General features: G+C 37.8%; 1 protein-coding gene across 10 annotated transcripts in view; it reads left to right on the forward strand.

Moving 5' to 3' along the window:
• The window catches only part of Spag16 (sperm associated antigen 16), a 919,670-nt gene that overhangs the window by 368,572 nt on the left and 531,604 nt on the right, over positions 1 to 19,494 (forward strand). The window contains exon 12 of one of the 10 annotated variants that reach the window (XR_005488955.2): positions 14,147 to 14,270. The exons of the other annotated variants lie outside the window; for them this stretch is intronic. The gene's annotated coding sequence lies outside the window, so the exon portion shown is untranslated. The remainder of the gene's footprint in view (positions 1 to 14,146; positions 14,271 to 19,494) is intronic. 10 annotated transcript variants of the gene reach the window in all.

The following is a 19,494-nucleotide window of genomic DNA, read 5'->3' on the forward strand; positions in this document are numbered from 1 at the left end:
CCCAGGGCTCCAACTGCATATGTAGCAGAGAATAGCCTTGTTGGGGCACCAGTGAAAGGAGAAGCCCTTGTTCCTGCCAAGGTTCGACCCCCAGTGCAGGGGAATATGGGGGTAGGCAGTAAGGGGGATGTATGGGGGGCATACCCGTATGAGGGAAGGGGGAGGGGATGGGATTAGGGCTTATGGACAGGAAACCAGGAAGGGGAATAACATTTGAAATGTAAGTAAAGAAATATATCTAATAAAAAATTTTAAAAAAGAGCATCTAGGGTCAAGAAATTGAAATGTTTCTTGCAATAAAATGATGCCTTTGATTGGGGGAAGAGATTTCATCCAAGGCTATAGAAAATAACTGATCATATTACATTATTAATATATAAATGTTAAGGTATTTGATGTAGATAGAGAAGGAGAAAGAGAAATTCAGTTTAAGTAAATAACATTCTCTGTGAAGCACACAATAAGGTCATTTACTCATAATAGAGACTTGTATTAAAAAGCTTGAGAGCCAATGTGGAGGTGAAGACTCTCACAGAAGTGAAGAAAGCTGAGAAAAAGCAAAATTGTTAATACAAAAGGAGAGGGTCCTTTTATTTATTTAAGTTTTATTTATGAAAAGACAGAACTACCAATTTGAGTATTGTTTGTACATGTTTACATGTATGTGCAATTCATTTCCTCTGGCAATGTTCAATATTTAATAATGTAGACATTAGGTAGGTAGTTACGGAAAAACCCATATCTGAGTGATTTTTTTCTAAGTGAATATGTGATGGTTTGAATAGAAATGACACACATAGGTTAATGTATTTGAATACTCAGTCACCAGGTTGTGGCACTATTTAAAAGTATTAGAAGGATTAGGGAGTGTGGCCTTATTTGAGTAGGTGTAGCATTGGTGGAAGAAATGCGCACTGGGGAGTGGTCTTTGAGGTTTCATATACCCATGGCAGGCTCAGTCTCTCTTCCTGCTGCCTGTGGATCTGGATGTAGTGCTCTTAGCTACTGCTCCAGCACTGGCCCACATGCCACCATTCTCCCAACCATGATGATAAATGACTAGTCTTCTGAAACTATAAACCCTAAGTTATGTGCTTTCTTTCATAAGAGTTGTCATGGCATGGTGTCTCTTCACAGTAGTAGAACAGTGAATATATGGTTAGGATGCAGGAAGTCAAGGATGCAGTATGATATTAGTTCATATGACCCACTATATCCCCTGGCATGGACACTTAGTGAGAAAGGATAGAACCCATCAAGGACAAAGGGAAAAATCTTCATTGAAGGATAAATATTCTTCTGACTCTAGCTGACTTATGTCCCAAGACTGTGAACATGAAAGACTAGGTACTTGGAGGCTTGTCAGACTGAGGCATGCTGGAATTGTCCTTGTTAATTGGAGATGGTTAAGTCAGAGTTAAAATGCAGTACCATGACATTGCTGCCATAGTGACCTGAGAATGAAAGAATGGATGTTAAAATAGCCTGCAATTCTAGGATTGGGATAATCTGACTGGGACCTGTAACATTATAATGAGAATTCTCATGAAAACAATGTGGCAAATTCTAAGAATTATTGGGAATTCAGTGGAAGAAAGCTACAAGATAAAGGGAATTCTTGGACATGATTGCTATTCCTTTCACTGAGACAAGCCATTCAGAGATATATTTGATACTTTTAACAAAGTGTATGTTGTCCCCCCCCACACACACACACAAATGCTGTCAGATCCTAGTTTTCATAGAAATTTCTCCCTCAAAACATGGGGAATTTGCTCAGCCAGTGGGTAAGGGGAAAGGGTAGAGACATATGTTAGGAGCCTTTGGGAAGGAGGATGACTTAGAAGAACAAGTGGCAATGGAGTTTAACATAATGCTCTCTTTAGTTTAATAGTGGGATATTACTGGCTAGGACTGTTATGAGAGGTCATTTGTTTTATCTCATTAGGTTGTTTAGTTGCAGGACTAGCAAAAGGCAGAGATAATATCCTATCAAGTGTTAGACATTAAAAGATAAAATATTTCAAAGTCTTGCCCAATCTAACTTTGCTGAATGATGACTGTGGTGCAGCAAAGTTCCTGCTGCAGCCAGTACTGTGGTGAAGGCTGAGGGTGAGCGGATCCTCACTGGGGATTTGAGCTGTATAAAATGGGGAGAAAAGCAAGAGCAACAATCAGGTCAGCACTCTGCAAACATTGTTATGTTGACTTTTGTTGCATTTGAAGAGTAAACAAGAGCTATTGCATATAATTTAGGAATAATTAAAATGTACATTAATATTCTACTTCTATTGTCCTGCTTTTCAAACATAGACATTGTTCTTGGATTAACATTGTGATGTTAAGATTTGTAGTGCTGAATATAACCCTTAGGTGTGCAAAATTTCTTTCATGTACTGATGATTAAGATTAGGGCACACCTTTTCTAAAGGATCAGTAATTAGAATCAGCAAATATACCATAAGCACTGTTATGACAGATAAAGCATGGTGACATTGGTGCTTACTTGCCCTTATTTACCTCCCAGTTTACACATGTTTATAAAACCATTAACTAGAACGTGTTTATGAATATGTATACGTGTGTGTACATTTTCATATTATTGAAGATAGAGGACTTGCATGATTGTTAAGAGGGTCAGCTGCCTCACTGGATTTTTCTTTTTTCATTGCTCTTCCTTATCTGTTGCAATCCTTCTAAACCCTGAATATTTCACTGCCAACAGCAAGAACATAGGGGAAAACAAAAACGAGCAGGCAAGCAAACAAATATGTTAAGTAGGTTATTCTGAAAAAAGAACAAGGGGCAGAAGCTCCACTTCTCTGCTGGGCAGAATCTAGTCTTCTCAACTGTGGCATTTAATTATTTGGGTGTTTTTCTCTGGAAATTCATAATTTCTACCCTTCTGTTATAGAATAAGCACTACCAGTCTTGCAGCTGAGAGATGGCCTCATGAGGCAGGTGATGAAGTCAAACAAGGAGAAGCCAGAACTAGAAATAGTTGGATGATGTGGGTCAACAGTCTCCAAAAAATGAGAGTGTCAGCAGGGGTGAGTGGAGATGGGGAAGAGAGCTGGGCAGAGGTCATGCAGAGAGTATGCAGTTGTTTCAGGGACCAAATTGATGGATTCTGCTCTTTGAGAAATCATCAGGACAAGGCAAGGGCATAGAATGAGAAAAACTTCAGCCTTGGCATGACAGCAAGGCACGTAGAAAGACAGATGGACCAGATGACAGGAACAAAGAAGTAACAACACAAGGAGATGTCTATTGGTCAAAGTGAGGCTCAAAAATAGAGCAAAGTTACAAAGCCCATGTGATAATGAGTGGTCTATGCAGATGAACCACAAGCTGTCCAAGAAAAGTATTTGTTTGTGGAATGATGTAGGATTAAACACAGCTGGGACTAAGTTCTAGTGCTGGATAGTTGACAGAGGTAATCCTGGTGAGCTGTCCCTACCAAGTCCTCCTCCTGAAATGTCATTCCATGCTTGTTAAAGTGTATGATTGTTACAAAGCTAATTAGAACAAAAGAACACTAGAGGAAATCATATTATTTTGGTGATGATTTCTTATACATTGACAATAAAAGAATAAACTACAGATGAATTGGACCTTACCAAATTAAAATGTTTTCCACTTTACTCAATAAATATGCATACTTATTATATGCCAATTAAAAATATAGGTATATTTTTAATGTATATGTAGAGCTGAGTTTTAAAGAAAGCTGGTTAGATATTTACCTGAAATGGAATGTGTGTTTGCTTGGGGAGAAGAGGCTACATACTTTATCACAGTTTAGCACAGAACCTGCTTGACCTTAAACATTTTTTTCTTTCTGGCATCTGGACATTTGGTATCTAAATGTCTTTAATGCTATTTAGCCTAATAATGAATATTAGTTCATTCATTCATTTGTTCATTCATTCATTTACAGAAGTAGACATAGGTAAAAGGATTGCAACAAATTCATGACCATCCTACACTTTTGCCTGAAAAAAATGTTTCTATCCTTTGATGCACTGTTCACATTACCAACATTTTGAGTTACAAATAGCAGGTAAAAAACTATGAAATTTCTACATTTGGACAAAAAATGGCTGGGGTTGTTTAAAGATTGAAAACTTGCTTCTTTGGACTATAATGTCAAATAGAGTAATCAATAAAAATGTTGTAAAATTTCCTTTGAAAATTCTGTTTCTCTTTCAAAATAGACAGCGTATAAGAATGGCACTCCATTCCTAAGGATGAGAATAAATGAAGTACAAGATTATACATTTGCAACCATCACCAGAGCAGCGTGGAGAGGAAAGGGTTTATTCAGCCTCTCCTTCCATTCATCGCCAAAGGACTTTAGGACAGACACTCCAGCAGCAAAGGAACTTAGAGGCTGGAGATGGGAAGGTGCAGAGGTCATGGAGGGGTGCTGCTTATTGGCTTCCTTTCCATGGTTTGCTTAGCCTACTTTCTTATAGAACCTAGTACCACCATCCTTTGGATGGCACCACCTACAATGGCCTGCCCCTGCCCCATCAATCACAAATTAAGAAAATGCCCTGCAGGCTCCTCTACAGCCTGATCTCATGGAATTATTTTCCCAGTTGAGGCTCCCTCCTCTCTGATGACTTTAAATTGTCTCAAGTTGATATAAAACAATGTAGCACACAAGTACTACAAGCACACAAGTACACAAGATTGTGTAGTGGAAGGACAATCTAGAGTGTCAGGCTGGAGGGAAGACAGCACCTGCCCTACAAACTCCCACTGTATCTTCACATGAGAGATGGGATGACTGGGAATGTAAGTGATCTCATATTGCCTCATTGAGGTAACAGTTGTATTCTGCTAGAAGAGGGATAGGAAACCCTCTTGTCTTTGCTTTCAGACAAAGCTCAACGGCTGCTGGAGAATATACAGGCACAAAGTCAATTGGCGAATAAGTGAGGAGCAGCGAAGATCCTTCAGTCTCACATTCTCACACTGATCTCTCCTAGAACACCCAGCCGTTTGCCACAGAAAAAGTCAGGGTACTACTTTCCAAACAGGAAATGCCATGTCCAGCTTGGGTGTAGCAAATATTTAGAGGGAGAAAAGGTATTTTAGGAAATCGAGATGCTGAAGTTCAGCTGCACTAGACTCTCTACCACTGAGGTTTAAGGGAACTTGCTGGGTTTACGGTATTGCAGGGGGAACTGAATCACAGTTCGGTCAATCAGTTTGGCAGGAGAAAAATTCTATTGATATTGCAATCTTGAACCCAAATCTGCCAGTGAGAAACAGTGAGGGTTCTTATCCTACACTGTTGTGGCTGAATTGAATCTTTAGGGAAATAGTTCCACTCCAGACTTTCAACTGGTTGGTATGAACCATCCAGTTACAGAACAATGTGTCCTATTTATTGTCCTCTGATTTCTGACTTAACATCTAAACCTATATTTCCAAACAGCATCCAGACAGATATTTGACCAAACTGCCAGATACCATAAACTATTCAGGTTAACACAAAAGTCTCTATTGCAATGAAGGTCAGAAAATGACACTCAGCAGAGGACCTTGAGTTGTGAAAAAGAAGACAGTGAAAGTAATCAACTTCTCAAAGGAATATCCAAGTCTTAAGCATATAAGTCTGTATGCTTAGAGCAGGAGATCTATGCAATCCTCAGGCAGAACATGTAAAAGGAAGCACATTGTAAATATTTTGGTAGTACTATCAACCATTTTTTTTATAATTACCATGTTTATAACACATCTAACATTGGAAGACTCAACTTTTTTCTGGAAAGTCAAGCTTCATAATTTTGAGCAGACTGAACAACTGTGATAAAGGTGTCACTTAAATGTATCTTGAGGACAACGAATTGAGTTAAAGACGACAGCTACAAATGGCTGCAGACTTATTGCTACATTTATATGACACTCTGCAAAAGGAAAGACAATGGAGACAGAAAAGAGGTCTAGAAGGCAGTAGCTGGATTTACAGCACTGGTAACTGACTGAAAAATGTATAGAGAAATTAGAGGATTGCAGTAATCTTCTATATTATAAATTCCTGTGGCAACTGCAGGAATGTGTTCATTTGCCAAAACCATCAAATTATACTTTTATTAAGTTTTTAAACTTTTATTTGTTTGTTTGTTTGTAGATTCATTTTTATACTCCAGATTTTATTCCCCTCCTGGTCCATCCTCTCTCCCCATGTCTCCACAAAGATGTCCCCACCCCACCCACCCCACCAGACCTCTAAACTTCTTGGAGTCCCCAATCTCTTGAGGGTTAGGTGCACCTATTCTGACTGAACCCAGACCTGGGAGTCCTCTGCTGTATACGTATTAGGTGCCTCATATCAGCTGATGTATGCTGCCTGGCTGGTGATCCAGTGTCTAAGAGATCTCAGGGGTCCAGGTTAATTGAGTTTGCTGGTTCTCCTACAGGGTCACCCTCCTCCTTAGCTTCCTCCAGCTTTTCCCTAATTCAACAGAGGGGTCAACAGCTTCTGTTCATTGGTTGGGTGCACAAATCTGCATCTGACTCTTCCAGCTGCTTATTGGGTCTTTTGGAGGGCAGTCATGGCAGTCCCTTTTTGTGAATGTCCCATAGCCTCAGTAATGCTGTCAGGTCTTAGGGCTTCCCCTTGAGCTGGATCCCACTTTGGGCCTGTTGCTGGACCTTCTTTTCCTCAGGCTCTTCTCCATTTCTCTCCCTGCATTTGTTTCAGACAGGAAAAATTATGGGTCAGAGCTTTGACTGTGGGATAGCAACCCCATCTTTCACTTGATGCCCTGTCTTTCTGCTTGAGGTAGGTTCAATAATTTCCCTCTCCCCACTGTAGGACCTTTCATCTAGAGTCCCTCCATTTTAGTTCTGAGAGTCTCTCACCTCCCAGGTCTCTGGTACATTCTAGAGGGTCCTCCCAACCTTCTTCTGAGGTCACCTGTTTCTATTCTTTCTGCTCACCCTCAGGGCTTCAGTTCTTTTCCCTTACTCAATACCAGATCATGTTCCTCTCTCCCTCCACCCTCTTCCCCTGTCCCTCCCTTATTCCTAACTCCCCACTTAATTATGTTTTTATTCTTAGATAATTTATATCAGAATAAATGTGATAATAAAAGCAATTTTGGGTAAAACTGTTAAATTATTGGTTTATGAGTGTATGAAAGAAGGTATAAGCCTTTATGAAGATAATTTAAAAGCAGAAATGAATCCATTTACATGGGATAGCATTTTAATGGGAAAGCATTTTAATGGGAAATATTTTCATCTTATTTAAGCTTACAAATTCCTTAGTAAATTTATTAGTGAAATAACTCAGAGAATCAAGATGATTATTTTGACAGATTTTAAAAAACAGATGCTTGAAAAATCCTTGTTTGAGTATCAGAGACACTGTAAAATGTATAACCTTGTTTGAGTGTAAAATGTGAGAAATGTCTGAAAATATATTTACCTTATACTAATATTTATTTGTTGTATTATAAATATTAATATTCATTTGCTAATTACTGAAATTAGTATAATGAACACTAATTAAATTGCTCTGAGTTTTGCTATATATGCTATCTTATATATGTAGTATTATGTCTTTATGTAATTATTATGACTTTTATATGTCATTATTAAATTATTTATATTACCAAATAGCCTCCTTAATATAATCTCTAATTATGAAAAAATAATGATATTATTAGCTTTATGTAATTGTGCTTTTAATTTGATATTTATAGCTTTATTTTGTAAATAATTATTAAATGTGTGCCACATTTTCTTACTAGGCAAGAAATATAAATAGACAAATATAAGAAATTTTGTCTGTCTTCTTACAAATATTACTTCTTTATTTAGAGCATTCCTATATTGTATTCCTATCAAATGACGCCTTACATAAGACACAAGGTTTCACTGAGCTCACAATCAACAATGAAGATACAACAACAAAGTAATTGTAATCATTTATACCTTTAATAGGATTACTAGCCTCAACTTTACAAATTCATCTTTATGAGGTCCACAAGAATCTCAGCCTTCAAGATAGGCACTACCTTACAAGGAAAGATGGATAAATTAGTCTTCAATCAAATGGGTTCAGGGAGCAAACAAGTATTTCTATCTTAATAGCTGGCAAACAAATTTCAAACTAAAACTAAGCAGAAGAAATAAACAGCAGTGCATTCAAATCCAGGGAACAATTAACCAAGAAGACATTATGATTCTATATGTTTTTTTTCCAATTGATAGCTAAAAGTTTTTTTTTTTTATAAATGAACCCTTACCACTTCCCTGGTTTTACAATTTTTTTTAAAAAAATGTAACATTAAAATCTTTGTTGGGATTATGATTATTCAACTTGATATCTGCTATAAATCAAACTGTACATTTCTCAGGAAAATATGCAATTTTAAACCCCTTGATTTAGAATATGACTTCCTTGGGAAACACAGTCTTTAAGCATGTGATCAAGTTAAAATGAGCTCATTGGAAACCATTATGACTGGTATGTTCACATGAAAGAAAAATTAACAAAGAACAGCGCACAGGAGAACCTGTGGAAACAAGATTGGAGTATCCTATCCACAGCCAACCAGTAAGCCACCCAGTCTGTGATACTTGGTAATGAAACTCCTAGCAAATTAATACACCATAATTGTAAGAGTTTAGCATGAAAGTGAACATTTACAGAATAAATAAATGAAATGTCTTATATAAAAATCTCTGTTGGGGTCTGTATAGAATCACATGGATTTTCCTAAATGCATAGGGTATTCCATGGTTCATAATTAACGGTGCCCTAATTGGAATCATAACAGCTATGTCACCTTGTTTTGCTTCAGCATCTTTCAGGGTAGGGGCAGGGAGGAACACCAACGATTCTTCACTTCACTTACTCTGCTGTATGACTGTCAGTGCCCACAATGCAAGCAAGAAGAAGCCAATGTTCTTGAAGCCTAACACCTAACAGATTTTATCATGAAATTCACCCAGTATTTACCATTACAGCATTCTTCCACATTATCAATTTATAGATGAATCCAAAATCCTTTTGTAATGATAAAAATTATTCGAACTTTCATCCCATTTCAAGAATTTTTAAGGTATACTGCAGAACTTATTTATTATATCATTGAGGATTTTGTTCAATGAGTTTTAACCATATTAACTCTCTCCCCCAAATCCTTTGAGAATCATCTCAGACTCTACTCATCCAACTTTGTGTCCTTTACTTCTTTTCCACCCATCAAGTCCAAGTTTTGCTGCCAGTATATTCATAGACGTGTGACCTTCCATTTGGAACACTGTGTGCACAATATTATCAAGACTTCCTCTGCATTTGGTCCTGCCAATGCTTGGCCCTCTAGTGTAGGAGAATGTCAGGGCAGGAAGGAGGGAAGGGAGGGTGGTTAGGGAGGGAGAACACCCTTATAGAAGAAAGGGGAGGAGGATGACATAAGGGGCTTATGGATGGGATAGCAGGGAAGGGAATAACATTTGAAAAAAAATTTTAAATCCAATAAAAATAAGTTTAAAAAAATAAAAGAGGTCTAGAGAGATAGTTCAGTGGTTAATAACACCAGCTGCTCTTCCAATGAACCTTCTATAACTTCAGTCCTAGGGCATTCAGTGCACTCTTCTGACTTTTGTTGGTACCTAACATGTAGTAAAAGCAAAACACCCATACACATAACATTTTAAAAAAGAATTTGAAGGGAATGTAGGATACACAGGGCCCAGAAATGAGGGATAAGAAAAGCAGAGGCAATCTTTTTAATGACATTTTTTTTCAGTTTTTTTTTCTTTTTTTTTCCAGTTTTCTTTCTTTTTTTTTTTTTATTAACTTGAGTGTTTCTTATTTACATTTCGAGTGTTATTCCCTTTCCCGGTTTCCAGGCAAACATCCCCCTAATCCCTCCCCCTCCCCTTCTTTATGGGTGTTCCCCTCCCCACCCTCCCCCCATTACTGCCCTGGTGGTCAGAATCCACCAGCACCTAGGAGGAGGCATGGGCACAGGGTGTTGTAGGGCACAATAATGCAGTATCACCTATATTTCATCACCCTGGATCCTTGGTCACTAAAAAATGTTTGCTTACTTAAAGAAGGCATCCTCTGTAAGCAATTGAATATTCTAGACATACTCTAGTGAGAAAGGAGTGTTTTTAAAGGACATATAACTAAGGAATTTGTACATTTCAGAGGCAGAGGCAGTCATCACCACTGTTTTGGTCCATGGGGTGAAAATTCTAAGCAATAGGTTGAGTATCTGCAGATCTATGAACCTGTCTCCAGGCACCGTCTCGCTGCATGAGCAGCTGAGCATTTTATGCTACATGGTTTTATATACAATCTACTCCGTGTCATGAAATTGCTGCAGTTCTTTATGGCTTAACAAGTTTGAGAAGTTACATTGCACATTTATACTCTAAAGAAATCCATTTCAATAATAAAGTTTATTTGGAAATTTCATGTTTCAGCAATTTACAAGAATTCTGTTTTGTTATGCATATAAAAGTTTGGATTCTGCATTCCTTTAATATATTAGTGACACAGAATTGATTTTCTTTTAAAATGTAAAGTCATATTTCCTCCAGGTTTATCATGATAAATCTCTTTCCCAGAATGGTATTTAGAGATATAATCTACATAATAATAATAATATCTACATGTAATACAGGTAGAAATGGGAGAATTAACATCTCTAAAATTACTTGATCTGAGTTTATATGTACAAGTCCGTACAAAAATCTGAACATGGAATCAATTTCTCAGATATCCTCAAGCTAATGTGATTTTTGTGATTGTTAAAATATTGATCACAGCTTTAGTACCTTCCTTAGAAACTTGTTAGAAATAAAAATAATTAATAATCTATGTCCCTAAAATTCAAATATGCCCAGTAAAATTCAGCAGTATTTTTTATTATAAAACATAATTTATAGTTTAAGAATCATATTTAAAACAATATAGGTTCTGTGCATTAATCTTCGTTTCTGACTTTGTGCATAGACAATGTCCTCAGACTGAGGGTTTCCAAGGACTGGTGGAGATGAAATGAAGTGATGACATCTCTAACTTTGTCACACACTGGCTGTCACTGTTGACACTGGTTAGGCCAACCTGAGGAGCTGTGGTGGCCCAGCACGTAGTCTCCAGGGGAAGCTTCTGAGGATAAGAAATGGGAGTTAAAAATGAGTCAAAATAGTGCACTGACACATTCAAATACAATAAGTTGAATTCAGGAACGATAACCTGAGAAGTACAATGGGAGGACGCACATAGAGGAGACAGAATTTTTCTTTAGTCAGGCCAAAGTGAACACAGAGGACAGATGATGTATGTCTGTCTGTAAATGGAAACTACCTAGTCGGAAGTGCTTCTGCTTAATCACAAATTCACAAGAGCAAGAGACAGGAACTAAACTCTAAAACTGCCGCATTGTCTCTTTAATTTTGTGCATTTATCTTTTAGACAAAAGTATTGCAAGGACTATTTTCCTGAGTATGGAATGCACCAGTATTCCAATATGAATATGAGAGAAATAACGAAGGCCTGTCTTGTTGACATTCTATTCCACTTCTGTCTGCCCACCTTAGATAAAATAAATCAGATGACCCTGAGAGCATCCGACAGCAACCTCCCGCAATCCTGTGCGACACTGAGAGAGCTGTGCTCCCGAGGCTCTGTTCCCCCAAGCAGAGCTGAAATCATTTAGGGCACAAAGGACTTCAGAGATATTCAAGTTTTTGACTTACTATCTCCACCAAGTTCTACCAAATTCAGAGGGAGATGAAAGGCAGTTGCCATGGCCAAGTCTCCAAGGACAGCACTTCCTCCTCTTGGATTCATAGCTCCTGGTACTCACTAAAGCATTCAATGTCTGAAATAAGACCCCATCTCCAAATTACTAAAGCCTCCAGTGTAACATATGTCAGGCATTCTCTTACTTGTGGCATCATATACATATGTGCGAGTGTGTGTGGTTTGCGTTCATTTTGTTGCCCTGAGCAAGGTGAGAAAATCTCACTGCAAAGATAGAAAAGAGTTTTCAACCAGGATGCTGGTCAACCATCCCTTTAACCCTGCTTATTTATATCCTGTTCTCTCTTGTCATCTGAGAGTCCTATTTCATGCAAGTTTATGAATTTACATAAAAACAAACCCCAGTCTTCTATCCAGCATCTGTGACCGTGTCATAAGACCCAACTCTGCTCCCCTCTTTCCACTATATAGCATGGTGCACACGCAAACTAAGCCTTCTCATGACACAAGACCACAAGACTGCCTCCTTCCTTTTTCTTCCTAAGAGGCCTTGAGAGGAACATACCTTTCCTTTCTTCTGTGCCTTAGACTCAACCCCAGATCCTACTAGTCTATGTTAAGCCTATTCTTTCTCCTATCAAATCCAGCAGCTACCGGAATGTTCTGCCGTCTGCTACTGTTAAGGTTAGGATATGTCCCTAAAAGTTTTTATGTCGGAAGCATAATACTCAGATGCTTACATTGATGGTAATTGAAGGTGAGATCTTTGCAAAGATTAGAATTATAGAAGGGCATGAGAATGTGGATTCCATAGAGGCATTTGTGCCTCTAAAGCAAGAGGAGGAGGATTGGACCTTGCAAGCTACTCCTGCCTTCTCTTATATCACAGTATAGCAGAGTACCCTCACCGGAGGTACCTCCTACACCTTAGGTGCTCCAGACTTCAGGACTGTGAGAAATACTTTACACTTATTAATTATCTATCTGTTGGAGTAACACAGACTAAGAAGCTTGGACTTTTGAAAAGAACTCTCACATTTTCTTTAGCGTAAAGTAGATATAATAAATATCTTATATAGAATATAAGATAATTCATAAAATGTGCCCAAGACAGTTAATATTATGTAATGTTTATTTAATTATCTATAGGTTGCTGGTCTTAAATATTCTATCCTCTCATTAGGGAAGACCAGAGACTTTACTGGGAGACAGTTTGTCTCCCAGGTATATTCATCCAAGCCCAAGTCCCTGGACCATGCACATGCTTGGAATTAGGGAACTATGTTGAAAGTGGAGAGTGATCTAATGACCAAGGTGACAGAAGACATGGTTAGTCAGGAAGACAGAACTTAGACATTCTGAGCCACTGGCATGAGCTCAGTGAGAGCTGGACTTACTCAAAGATGAGTATAAGAAAGATAAAATTCACATTTAATTCACTATATTTAAGGCAGTTTTCATGTCATCAATACAAAGTGAAGAGAACCTAACATGGAAAGATAATTTAACTCAAAACACAGTCTTATTTTATGGACTGTATTTTAATCTAGTATAAAATCTCATTCAATTAGATTGGTTGTTTCCAATAAAAGCCAGTCTATTATCTGACTCTTACTATTTTGCACCAAACTAAACAAACCTGGACTGAAAAAATTATAGTCTTGCATACTCATTTATCTACTTTAATGATATTATTAATAGTTTTGATCCTCAAGAGAATATTACAATTCAGTAAAAATGGCAAAGGTCAGAGCAAGTTTTGCAAAATAGTTATATTAATGTCCAGAATTATGAAATGTTAAGAAGTATCTTTTTCTCAGAGTCTTTTCAAGTGCTGTCAGCAGCTAAATTCCCACTGATTGTGTGTGTGTGTGTGTGTGTGAGAGAGAGAGAGAGACAGAGACAGAGACAGACAGAGACAGAGACATAGACAGAGAGAGATTGTATAGCATTAAGAATTACATCATATGTTACTTTATATAACATCATAATATTATATAGGTGTATGTATAAATAGATTTTCTGAATAGCTTTCAACTGATTTTAACATATTTTTACAATGTATGCTCTCTTTTTTTAAATCTAAAAGGCAAAATTAATTTTCAAAATAATAATCTTCAACCTTCTTTATAACATCAGAAGTTAAAATAGGTGTATAATTGTTAATTACTGAAAAAATAATTCATGATTTATCTCATTTCAAATATTTTGCTGGCTAATGTTTCGCCACGTGTGCCTTCTTTTACTCAAATATCCTTAAGATATTCTTATTATGACTAAAGTTTCAGTTTTCAAATAAGTTTCAGTTTTAAAATAAAAATATAAGTAATTGTGAGTGATTATAAGTCTTATACATTATTTGCCTTTGATATGTGTTTTCCTTTTTGTTTTGTTCAGGGTTTGTTTGTTTGTTTGTGTTGAGACAAGATCCCACTCACTGTGAGGCCCAGCCAAGGACTGAATTGTGAACCCCCTGGGTGTGCAATAGCGTATCTGACTGTCTGCCCTTCAAGCCCCATTGGTAGGAGTGGAAATTCTTACAAGAATGCGTTTGCTACCTTCATGTGCTTTCGCTCTTACTGTTGTACTTGCCGCCTTCCCAACTCCATTGCATTCTAGAATGTGCAGGTGGACATCAGCTCTTAGGCGATTTTGCTTTCTTTCCCATCCTTCCTTTGTTTGAGCTATTTACAAGGTAACATGTATCTCCTCCAACTGCGCTGTATGCTGGATCTGTGCCAACAAACAGGGTCCTAGGTTACTTAGTTGGTTTTCTGTTGTGCTGGTAGGACAACATGACAAGGCAACTTATAAAAATGCACTTATCTGGGGGCTCCTAGATCCCAGAGTGTTAGAGTCTGTGGTCCTTATGGCAGTGAGTTCAGCAGCGAGCTGGCAGACGTGATGCTGGTACAATAGAGAGAGCTTAGAACTGATGCCCATATGGGAAGTGGGAGCTCACTGAGAATTTCATGGACTTTTCAAACCTCAAAGCCAATGGCAGTGGTACCCTTCCTCCCAGGCCACACCATCTAATCCTTCTCCAACAGCTAGAAAACACACAAACAGCACAAGTAATGCCCTAATGTGTGTCTTGGGGTGGGCATCATTCTCATAGCGTTTACACGATGAAAGTATTTTAACAGTCTTATAAATTAAAAGTTATCTAAGAGGGCTGCAGAGCAAATTAAGTAATAACCATGAAAAAAGTTAGGAAGAGCAATTAAACCAAAAGCCCATCATAACAAAATGTATTCTCAACAATAAAAGAACTTCGAGGGAATTCACCATCCCTGACCTCAAGCTGTATTGCAGAGCAATGGTGAAAAAACTGTATGGTATTGGTACAGAGACAGGCAGGTAGATCAGTGGAATAGAAATTGAAGACCCAGAAATGAACCCACACACCCATGGTCACCCTGATCTTTGACAAAGGAGCTAAAACTATTCAGTGGAAAAAAGACAGCATTTTCAACAAATGGTTCTGGTTCAACTGGAGGTCAGCATGTAGAAGAATGCAAATCGATCCATTCTTATCACCCTGTACAAAGCTCAAGTCCAAGTGGATCAAAGACCTCCACATAAAACCAGATACACTCAAATGAGGCGTGAAAGTGGGGAAGAGCCTCGAACACATGGGCACTAGGGAATATTTCTTGAACTGAACACCAATGGCTTATACAACAATCGACAAATATGACCTCATAAAATTGAAAAGTTTCTGTAAGGCAAAGGACAAAGTGGCAACCAACAGATTGGGAAAAGATCTTTACCAATCCTAACATCTGATAGACCGCTAATATCAAATATATACAAAATTGAACAAGTTAGACTCCAGAGAAACAAACAACCCTATTTAAAAAATGGTGTACAGAGCTAAACAAAGAATTCTTTACTGAGGAATATCAAATGGCCATGAAGCACTTAAAGAAATATTCAACATCCTTAGTCATCAGGGAAATGCAAATCAAAACAACCCTGAGATTCTACCTCACACCAGTCAGAATGGCTAAAATGAAAAATTCAGGTAACATCAGATGCTGGCCAGGATGTGGAGAAAGAGGAACACTCCTGCATTGTTGGTGGGTTTGCAAGCTGGTACAACCACTCTGGAAATCAGTCTAGTGGCTCCTCAGAACACTGGACATAGTACTACCTGAGGCCCCAGCTGTACCACTCCTGGGCACGTACCCAAAAGATGCTCCAAGGTATAACAAAGACACATGCTCCACTATGTTCATAGCAGCCTTATTTATAATAGCCAGAAGCTCGTAACATCCCAGATGTCCCTCACCAGAGGAATGGATACAGAAAATGTGGTACATTTACTAAGCTGTTCAAAACAATGACTTCATGAAATTTGCAGGCAAATAGGCAGAACTAGAAAATATCCTGAGTGAGGTAACCTAATCACAAAAGAATACACATGATATGTACTCACTGATAAGTGGACATTAGGCAAAAAGCTCGGATTACCAATGATACAACTCACAGACCACATGAAGCTCAAGAAGAAGGAAGACCAAACTATGGATGCTTCAGTCCTTCTTAGAAGAGGAATCAAAATACTCACAGGAGGTAGAAGTTGGCAGGACAAAAGGAGGGGGAGGAGAAAGGGGGCCAGGATCCTGTATGGGAGGAGACATGAATGATACACAGAAGGTCAAGAAATTGAACAGATATGTATAGCAATGGGGGATGAGGAACTGGAGGTAGCCAGAGGTTAGGCAAGGTCCCCAGTTGGGAGATGGGGCCACTCACTCATCTACAAATTTTTAACCCAGAATTTCTCCTATCTAAAGGAAGTACAGGGACAAAGAGCAGAGCAGAGACTAAAGGAAAGACCATCCAGAGACTGCCCCACCTGGGCATCCATCCCATGAATAGACACCAAACCCAGACCCTATTGCAGATACTAAGACGTGCTTGCTGACAGGAGCCTGATATAGGTGTCTCCTGAGTCTTTGACAGAACTTAACAAATACAGATGTGGATGCTCCCAGCCAACCATTGGACTGAGCAGGGGGACTCCAATGGAGGAGTTAGAGAAAGGACTGAAAGGTCTGAAGGTGTTTGCACCTGGAACCCCTTAGGAAGAACAACAATATCAGCTAACCCGACCCCACCAGAGCTCCCAGGAACTAAATCACCACCAAAAGAGTTCACAGGGATGGACCCTTAGCTCTAGCAGCATATTTAGCAGAGGATGGCCTTATCTGGCATCAGTGAGAGGAGAGGCCCTTGGACCTCTGAAGGCTCGATGCCACAGTGTAGGGGAATGCCAGGGCAGTAATGTGGGAGTGCATGGGTAGGTGAGAGAGCACCCTAATAGAAGCAGGGAGAGGGGATATGATAGGGGGGTTGCAGAGGGGAAACTTGGAAAGGGGATAACATTTGAAATGTGAATAAATAAAATACCCAGTAAAAGAAAAAAAAGAAAAAGTTTAAAACTATTACTTATGGCATGGTTTCCACATAAAGTAAGATAATAAAAACTTAGTCATGGTAAAAGCTTTGCCTAATTACATTTACTTTGAAATAATCCCTTCTTTTATGCATATATCTTATTCATATCGAATTAACATATGTTGATAAATTAGTAGTACAAAGAAACTGTAAAATATTTTTTCTGTGTTATGGGATGTGTCATCCTAGGTATTTGATTTTGCTTTCTGAATACTGGTGAATCCTTTGACTAGCATATGAAATGTTATACTTTACAAGTTTCATGTATATTAATTTTCCTCAACCTAATAATCTCCAAGCTGTCAAAAATTCCAAAGAATTGCATTGTAAATTTTTGCAGCCTTGTTAGAAATCAGAGATGAGTGACCTTACCATTTTCACCCTGTCTATCAACTACAGCTCATCTTTATCAAGCATAGTTTCCTTATTATTTTTGTTCTTTCTTTTGGCTTCATTTTTCAACCTGCTCTTCGAGTGCTAATTAGGCTTAGGCAGCTCTCCTGTGTGGGCTGCTCCTTCCTCATTTTTCCCATTCATTGCTTCAGGTTTCATTTGGCCTCACTGCTAAGGTGTGGAAATGTCAGGTTCCATGGGAAAGCGCCATGTAAAATAAGTGTTCTCTCTTCTCACCATCTCCTCCCTGACAGTATAAAGACGTGAGGCCAACAATTAGAAGACAACCAACTTGTTGACCTTTAGGCTTGTGTTTTATCTCTGAACTTGCTGCTGACCAAACCATCTATTCTGAACAGTAAACATTTGGCACCCTTTGCAAAGGGGACCAATAATTAAGATTGATATAATTTTTGTTTATACTTTTATATCATACCCACGACAGTTCTCAAGGAGCTGCCAACTTGAACAAAAAAGTCTGTTTATTCACTCCCTGAATCTTAAATCTTAATAAAAAGATAATAGTGGTTTGGGGAGGTCAGAAGTGACAAGGTGTTCATAACCATGAGTATGTGGGATTTAACCTTGGTATTTTTAGGTAGGCCTCATGGTATATTGTGCTCTGGGACTTCATGCTACTTCTGGTTACTCATAGATGGGTATTGTAAGGCAAGCTCATCAATTACAACAATATTCATTATATTCTCTGTGATTGGGTCATGAATGAGGTTTTTAAGCCCTGTGAAATATTAAATCCTTAAAATCTGTTTTATCTCATGTTGCTTATAATAATAACGAAATTGTTTCTACATATAAGAAGCAAAGAGTTTCTTTTCTATGATTTTCTTAAGATTTATTTTTATCATGACACGCAAAGATGAATTTTTTCCAGGCAAATGTTTTATTACTCAATATTTCCATGAAAATAATAAACATATATATTATCAGAGAAACAATGACTTCTCTACCAAAGGCAATTAACAGATACAAGGGCAGCAGAAATTACATTAACATTTCATATTACACGGAAATGATATCTCAAGTATCTAGCTTTTCGTATTCTCAATAAGTCAATCAAAACAGTAGTTTGGCAAGCATTGATTTAAACCTAACGTATCCATGTCTGTTTTTAAACAAACAATTCACTCCCAAGAAAACCTTTCAATATGGTAAACAAATCCAATAGAATTGAGTACTTAGATATAAATTGTATCCAATACTTTCTTCATAAAGAATATGCATATTCTACTTCTTACTATTAAGTGAATCACAACAACAGAAAATATTAACAACTAACAAACAGCTCAGAAAAAAAATGTGAAACTGTCTCCTTCCAATTGCACAAATAAAGTGAATGAAGTATATGACACATAATATATGAATGCTGGTTATAGTCTTGGTCCTTTGTAGTATTAGCATGAGAGACACTTCTCTGTATAATCTGTGGCAGAAAAGTTTTATAATAAAGTTATTGAAAATCTACCATTCTTAATTCATGTGAAGTGGCACAGCTACCTTTTGTTTCATTGGCCTTAGAAAAAGTTTATGACATGGACCCATTTTACAAGATGGTAGAAAGGAATAAACATGCTAAACTATTTGAATTTAAAAGTATTTATAATTAGTTTTCACATGATTTTGTAATTAAAGTTTTCTTTTTATTTAAATTGAATCTTTAAATGTATAAATCTTTGTGCCACTAAGCTAAAACCCCAAAGAATAACACACAGGACTTATAAGTCTGTTTGAGGCTACAGCATGAACTACATTTAAGCTAAAATGCACCCCAGGACCACACTCACACAGCAGTGCATCCTCTTTAATCACTTGTAAATTAGGGTTTAAGCTTCTGCTTTCCTCTGTTTCCAACATTTTCCCGCTACTCT

The sequence above is a fragment of the Rattus norvegicus genome, chromosome 9 (assembly GCF_036323735.1).
Source record: "Rattus norvegicus strain BN/NHsdMcwi chromosome 9, GRCr8, whole genome shotgun sequence".
Lineage (NCBI taxonomy): Eukaryota > Metazoa > Chordata > Mammalia > Rodentia > Muridae > Rattus > Rattus norvegicus.